Raw genomic sequence first — 8,381 nt, forward strand, 5'->3', positions numbered from 1 at the left:
AGAAAGAAAGAAAGAAAGAAAGAAAGAAAGAAAGAAAGAAAGAAAGAAAGAAAGAAAAGGAAGGAAGGAAGGAGAAAAGAAAGAAAAAAGAAAAGAAAAGAAAAAAGAAAAGAAAAGGAAAGGAAAGAAAAGAAAAGAAAAGAAAGCCCTCTCTGAAGAAGTCTGGTGACCAGACTAGCGAGGGCGTCCATGAGCAGGCTTCCTCCCACCACCTCATTCTACTTCTGTATTTGGATCACCTCAACTCAAGCAAATTGTCTCCCAACACCGGGCTTGAAAGTTACACAGCTGTAGATTGAAAGGAAGACAGAAAGGGAGTACCAGAAACACTAGGGTCTGTTCAGCGCCCAGCAGTCAAGTTTCCTGGTGGTGCTTGGAGTTTTTGACTCCCAGAAGAAAAATGTAACGTAGAAGAGGATGTAGGGCTAGGAAGGAATCTACTGTGTTTTGGAAGGAGAGAAAGGAACTACAGTGAACTTGGGGACATTCACAGAGCGAACAGGTGCAGGTAACTGGGAAGGTGGAAATTGAGTCTTCCCATACCCCAATCTTGGAATGCTCACTAAGTGGGTCACTGTGCTAACGTGTGAAGACTCTGATTCTTTTTAGCATCTACAGATACTGTGGAGGAGTAAGGCAAGCTCCGCTCATCCCTCCATGGGTTTCCACTAGCACAGCGGTTCACGCGGCAGGCAGCATGGGTGCACCAAGAGCGACACCCCGGGAAATCTGAAGTAAAGTGAGCATTTCCCAGAGATGACCTAATCACAGTGGAAAACATTGGCCTCACTCATAGCATCATCACAAGCCAACAATGTCGAAGGTCAGTCCTCTACCAAGGTCACTCTCCCCCAGACAGGAACAGTATCTGCTTCAGGTTACAGTTAGGGAGAGTTCTCTAGAAATAGCCTTTGTTAGGAGGTAACTCTCCTGTTGGATAATGCCATAGGAAGAGTGTTCTTTGACTCCTGGTTCCCAGCACGTATGGGTAGGGTGGGTAGAAGTCCTAGGACAAGATGGAGGCAAGGAGAGAGGACAGGAGAGACCAACCAACAGGTGAGGCACACCACTGGACACCTCCGGCTCCAAACCTCACCTCTTAGCTTGGCACAGTTTGGCCTTGGAAGTTTTGGAGATGTGTGTGTGACTGACAGCATTCCCATCAGGTATCTCTCAGGAAAGAATCATGAGGGCTGTCTATTGAGTTTATTAACGCGATAGTGGAGAAAGACTGCAGAGTTTAATAACTTATTGTTATTTTATGTGCATTCGTGTTTTGCCTACAGGTGTGTCTGTTGGATCCCCTGGAACTGGATTTACAGATAGTTGTGAGCTGCTGTATGGGTACTGGGAAGTGAACTCAGGTCTTCTGGAAGAACAGCCAGTGCTCTTAACTTCCCAAGGCTGCCGATTTTATTGCTTTTACTCTTTACTTCTTTCTTTCTTTCTTCCTTCCTTTCTTTCTTTCTTTTTTCTTTCTTTTTCTCTTTTCTTTTTCTTTATTTTATTTTATTTTGCTTTATTAATTACACTTTACTCACTTTGTATCCCCCGCCCCCATGGTTCCCTCCCTCCTCCCGTCCCAATCCCTCCCTTCCTTCCTCCACCCTCTGCATGCATGCCCCTCCCCAAGTCCACTGATAGGGGAGGACTCCTTTTCCTTCCTTCTGATCCTAGTCAACTTTTTCTTTCTTTTTTGGATTGTTTTGTTTTTTATTTGTTTCTTTTTGTTTTTCAAGACAGGGTTTTCTGTGAAGCCCTGACTGTCTTAGAACTCACTCTGTAGATCAGGCTGGCCTCAAACTCAAGAAGCTCTGCCTGCCTCCGCCTCCCTAGCGCTGGGTTTAAAGAGGGGTGCCACCACCAGCCGGCTCAAGCATTTTCTATAAAATCTAAATGCCCATCTGGCCTAATAAAGAATTCTGTTTATGTTGGGTGTGGTGTCCCATACTCATAATCCCAGAATGTGAAAGGTAAAGGAGAGAAGATAAAAAAAGTTTGAAGCCAGCCTTGGCTACAGATTAAGCTCAAAGCCTACCTGAAGTACATATATTTTTAAAAAATAAAGTGAAATAGTGATTGGCATTCAACCTTTTATGAGCATGGTTGTTAAAAATGTGTGTTTGCACAACAACACTTGGAATCTGAAGCAGGGAGATTGTGAGCCTGAGGCTAGCCTGGGCTATAGAGCAAGAGCCTGCCTCAAAAAAAAAAAAATCTATCCTGTTTGCCTTTCTGAATGAGGGCTAAGCCTCTTCCCTCGGGTCCTCCTTGTTGCTTAGCTTTTTAGGTGTACAGATTTTAGTATGATTATCCTATATTATATGTCTAATATCCGTTTATAAATAAGTATATACCATGTGTGTCTTTTTGCTTCTGGGATACCTCACTCAAGGGTGATCTTTTCTAGTTCCTACCATTTGCCTGCAAGTTTCATGATTTCTTTGTTTTTAATTGCTGAGTAGTATTGCATTGTATAGATGTACCACAGTTTCTGTATCCATTCCTCAACTGAGGGACATCTAGGCTGTTTCCAGATTCTGGCTATTATTAATAAAGCTGCTATAAACACAGTTGAGCAAAAGTCCTTATTGAATGATGATGGATAGACATCAGAAGTAGGAGAAGACAAAGAACAGGACAGGAGCCTTCCACAGAGGACCTCTGAAAGATTCTACCCACCAGGGTATCAAAGAAGATACTGAGACTCATAGCCAAACTTTGGGCAGAGTGCTGGAATCCTTATGGAAGAAGAGCGAGGTAGAAAGACCTGGAGGGGTCAGCGGCTCCACAAGGAGAACAACAGAGCCAAAATACCTGGGCCAGGGGGGCCTTCAGAGACTGATACTCTAACCAAGGACCACGAATGGATAGGACCTAGACCCCCTATTCAAAGGATGCCCATTGGCTGCTCAGTTTCAAGTGGGTTCCCTAGTAAGGGGTACAGGAACTGTCTCTGACATGACCTCCATGGCTAGCTCTTTGATCACCTCCCCCTGGGGGAGGGGTACAGCCTTGTCAGGCCACAGAGGAAGATGATGCAGCCAGCATTGATAAGACCTGATAAGCTAGGGTCAGATAGAAGGGGAGGAGGAAAAGGACATAGAGGGAGAAGAAGGGTGGGTGGGACTGGGAGGAGATGAGGGAGGGGGCTGCAGCGGGGATACATAGTGAATAAATTGTAATAAATAAATATATAAATAAAATTAAATTTAAAAAATCTAGAAATACATTATACAAAATTATTGACAGTGTATAACTGCAGCTTACTGGAATTTATAAGCTTTTGATAGGGTTTTTATCCATATTTTAACATGCATAAGTAAAAACTAATTCTTCGAACATAATTTCTTTCGGTGAACACCCTAAGGGAAGGCCCAGCTCTGAGCTCGGCTTTGGTTGAAGAGGCCTCCCGTGATGGTGAGTCAGCACCCAGCCTCTGCTCACACTTCACCCTATTTGAAGCCAAATGACTTAATGCACCAGGAGGGTTCATGAAATGTTGGCAGTTGTCATAATAAAAAAAATTCCCTTCCATAATCCAAAATTTTGGAAGTAATAAGACTGAGGGTGTAACTCCGCAGCCTGAAATGCTCTGGAGTCCACCCTCCACACCGGAAACAGCACAAAAGTTAATGAATCCATATAGGTCCCAGGACATCTCTGATTTATACATTCAATTACCCTCCCACCGCAGGGCTGTTAAGAGCTGGGCCACACATCTCTCACCAGCACGGACTCTGATAAAGCCCTAGCCTTGACAAAGGCCAGCACTTGGACTCAGGGACACCAAGAGTGACGAATGGAAACAGCCAGCTTGAAAGCAAAGGGTGGCCTGGTCTCGAACTCCTGACAGGTGGTCACAGGCTGGTGGCCTTAGTGACAGGATCCTACTCAGAGAAAGCGGCAACTTGAGGAGCCTTAGAGGCCTCACTCTGTACCACTGACTGGCCTGCTGTTGTGATGTGAATAAGAATGCCCCCCCCCCGCCCCGCCCCATATATCTCAATGCTTAGTGGCCAGGGAGTGGAACTGTTAAAAGGATTAGATGGATTAGAAGGTGTGGGCTTGCTGGAGGTAGTGTGTCAAGGGGGGGGGGGGCTTTGAGATGACCATGTCAGGTGCGCTCTCTCTCTCTCTCTCTCTCTCTGTCTGCCTGCCTGTAGGTGGGGATGTAAAACTCTCAGCTACTGCTCTGCATCCTCCCTGCATGCTGCTCTATTCCCTGTCACGATGATAATGGACTAAACCTCTGAAACTGTGAGCCAGCCCCAGCCTAACTATATGCTTTTTTAAAAAATAAGAGTTTTGCCTTGCTCATGGTGTCTCTTGACAGCAATAGAACAGTGACTAAGACACTTGTCACCGGGATATAGCCTAGGAAGGGAGGCTGCTGAGAACCTTCACACAGCTCTTCCGCCCAGTTCCGGGGTCTCCCTAGAACAGCAGCAAGCAGTCAGTGTACCCTACAATTTCACTCCTCTGCAACCCATCACATAGCCCCATGGGTGCTGTCTCTATTGCATGGCAGCTGCCACCTCCTGGCTTCTACCTCCCTGGGTGTCCCCCGGCTACCATCCTGTCTCCATAGCTGACTGTTCACACCTTCTGTTCTATTTCTCTGAGAGCCTGTGCCAGCCATCACAGCTCATCTGTTGGAGCAGAGCTGAGTAGGCCACAGGTCAGCTTGGAAACTGCTGTCCTGGTAGGCTGTGGGAACATACCGCTGTATTCCTGGCAGTGTGGAAGCAGAGGTGGGGCGGTCACCACAAATTCCAGACCAGTTTAGGCTACCTAGTGAATACCAGACTTCCCCGGCCTGCATAGGGGATCTTTCCCAAAAGTAGACACATATATAATAGACATACAACATACACACACAGTATAATGGGCTTGGCTTCTTGATGTGTGTGTGTGTGTGTGTGTGTGTGTAAGTTTTGTGTAAATATGATTTTGTTCTAATCCCAGGTATGGGATGTGGGACTGATTCAGATGGTCCACAGCAGCAGACTATTTGCCTTGTGCGGCCTCTGAGAGGGGCTCTTTGCCAGCTGCAGTTGGTTTAAATCTGAGGACTCTTGAGAGGGAATGAATGTCACAGCCCAGAGAGTGTTGAAGGGGCTCCGAGGAAGAAGAAGGCTGCTGGCACTTCTCCCCTGCTGCTCCTGGTCGCTGCTGATGCCGTATGACAAGAAGTTAGCAGTATCCTGAAATGAGGGTTGGACTTCTCCCAAGGGAGCCAACGACCCTAAAGAGCAGCAAGCAGCTAAGGAAAGCTACGGGCCCTCTCCCCACTAACCTTCTTTCTCTCCTACCTGGTGTTGTGGTGTTGGAAGGGATTGGGGTGGAGAAGGGAGGAAGGGATTTAGGAACCTAAAATAAAATAGTTTTCAAAAGTAACGCCAACAATGTTCCCTCCAGCCTGTTTTGTAAGCTCGGTCATGCTCACATCCAGCTAACAATGGAGACTTTTGATGAGCCGCCTCTGCACAGATCCCAGCTAGACTTCATGCAGCCCACTGCGATCGGTGCACTTTCTTCCTGCAGCCAAGAGCTGCTCTGATGGTTGCCACTGGGTCCCCTCCAGCTGGCTGTGCCTCCCTCAGCTCTTAACTACTATAGTTAGTTCTCTCTTCTGTCGAGCCGCCTCCCTGAAGGTCAAGCTTTGGAGGTACCAGCTAGGACGGCTTTTAATTCAGGGAATCATTGGAGACTCCTTTCGTGATGCCGCTGTTGTTTGCTTTCATTTGAGAAGACCGAGATAACTAACCTTTTCCCCATTGCCATCAAAGCGAAGTTGGTCTTTACCCAGTAATGAAAGCTTTAGCTGAAGCCAATTAAGATTAAGTAAAAGGGTCTGGGGAGAGTAAGCATGCAGGACAACTTGGAGGGAACGTTGGGAAGAAACCTCATCTTCGGCGCCATATCATATGCTGTGTGTCACGCTGAGCACACAGCCAGCATTTAACACAGAAGGCAGAAGAGGAGAAAGGGGGACGAAGAGTGTGGGAGCATTACCCAGTCTTCACGAAGCCTCAGAGGTGCAGAAGATTGAAGTGCCTTGTGCAAGAGCGTACACATTTTTAGTGGCAGAGAGGGAACTTAATTTCTTCAGTTACTATTATTGTGTGTGTATGCATGGGGTATGTGTGTACAAATGTGTGTGTGTATGTTCATGTATGGTGTGTGTGTATGTGTGTGTATGGTGTGTGTGTGGTGTGTGTGTGGTGTGTGTATGGTGTGTGTGTGTGTCTGAATGGAGGTCTCAGCTCTGTCTACCCTCTATGGAGTCCAGGAATTTCACTCATCAAGCTTCATTACAAGCACTTGCACTCACTGAGCATCTCGCTGGCACTGGAGCAGCAAGAGTTATAGCCAAGAGTTCTTGTTCTACACTGAAGTCACTGCTTTGGTGACAGCCCATTTCTGCCATAAAACTGGCTTCCCAGTCAACGTGGCACAAGGGTTAAGCTCAGCCCTTTCTTTCAAAGGTTTGAGATTAAGCAGATTGTTTTATCTGTGTGACAGATAAAGCCTTCCACAGGCCAGCCTGGAACTCCCCAGAGAGCCCGAGCTGCCACAACCATTCTGCCTCAGCCTTCAAGTGCTGAGATCAAAGTGGGAGCTACCCAGCCTGGCAATAAAGTCTTCCACACGGAGTCACGAGTGTTGTTCCTCTTTGAGCCACACTTTCCACGTTCACACGCCGGCTGCTTTGCCTCCCGTTGTTATCTTTCCAAGGATTGTTGCTGCTTGCCACTCTGCTACATGTCAAGATCATGCTGAGCTCAAGGGGCGGGGGGGGCAGGACCCTCACGCCTTCTGCTGTGCTTTCAGTGAGGAAAATGTCCCCCAGTGGCTTCTGTATGTGAATATTTGGGCCCACAGTTGGTGGCCCCATATGGAGAGGTTATATAACCTTTAGAAGGTGTGGCCTTCCACCTGGAGAAAAATATATACATGCACTAACCTCATTTACCAAGGGTCTACCCTGTGACCGGATTATTTCCCAAAGGTCCTGCTTTCAAATACTGTCACACAGGGTTAGAGTTCAAGGATACGTTCAGCCTTAACAGACGCTAAATTACATTTGCTTGTTTGGGCCAATTGTTATGGTTTTGGTTGGTTATTTATTATATATAATAATATATAATTATATATTTATAATATATACTTATAAAATATATACTTATATAATGTATATACTTATATATACTTATAATATATATTACATATTACATATTATACTATATACTATATTATATATTGTTATATATTACAATATTAAACAATATTAATATTATATAGTATATAATATATGTATATAATATAACAATATAATATAAGATGTATATAATATATAATATAATATATAAAATATATACAAATAATATATGTATATATAATTACATTATATATAGTATATATAATATATAAAATATATATTATATATATTGAGATAAGGTCTCACTATGTGGTCAAAACTAGACCAGAACATAGGATCCTTCTGCCTTAGCCCCTAGGGTTCTGTGATTAGAGTGTAACCATGCCTGTATTTGTATTTGTGTTTATGACCATATAATTACATTGAAAGTTAAAGCATACCTCACCTTTATGTGACTTTTACATGAAGCCACTGCTTATCAGAAAGAGTTGCCCTTGGTGCCCATTTTTAACAGTCCCTTGTCAACTTAGCTGGAAGCAAATCCAAGTATTGAAGACTTTTTCAAGACAAAGCCTCATGTGTCGCAGGCTGGCCTCAAACTCTCTGTGTTACAGAGGAGCACCTGAACTGATCTTCCTGCTTCTGCCATGCTTGATTTCTGTGGTGCCAGGGATGGAGCCTGGGACTTGATGCACGCTAGGAAAGCACTCTACCAAATGGTCCACAGCTCCAGAAAATCAAGACATTAAAATGTATGTGTGCAAGCTCCTTTTTAAATACACAGCAGATCAACCCTAAGTGAGACCTCTTCCCTGAGGCTCAGGGGACACCTGGGAAGAGGTGGAAGCGTTGTTAGAGCAGAGGTTGGAGAGGACAGCTGGCTGGTAGGGTGACTTCTGGATGGGACATTTCACTCATGACCTCACAGCTGTGGTTGTCTGCATCAAGACTGGCACAAGATAAGCCGGCCCACGATCCAGTACAGATAGGGCATGCTCCAGAAGCCCCATGGCAGCCTGAGGAGCTATTGAAGGCTACTGGGGAAGGAATCAGTTTTGTCAGGGTGTACACTCCGGAACATTGCCCATATTCCAGTTGATGGCCCTACACCCCTGCTCATGGGAGAAGTACATGTATTCTGTGCACAGAAAAACCCTGTCTCATATAATAATAATAATAATAATAATAATAATAATAATAATAATAATAATAATAA

The sequence above is a fragment of the Psammomys obesus genome, unplaced genomic scaffold, assembly GCF_907164565.1.
Source record: "Psammomys obesus unplaced genomic scaffold, mPsaObe1.curated_primary_1811, whole genome shotgun sequence".
NCBI lineage: Eukaryota > Metazoa > Chordata > Mammalia > Rodentia > Muridae > Psammomys > Psammomys obesus.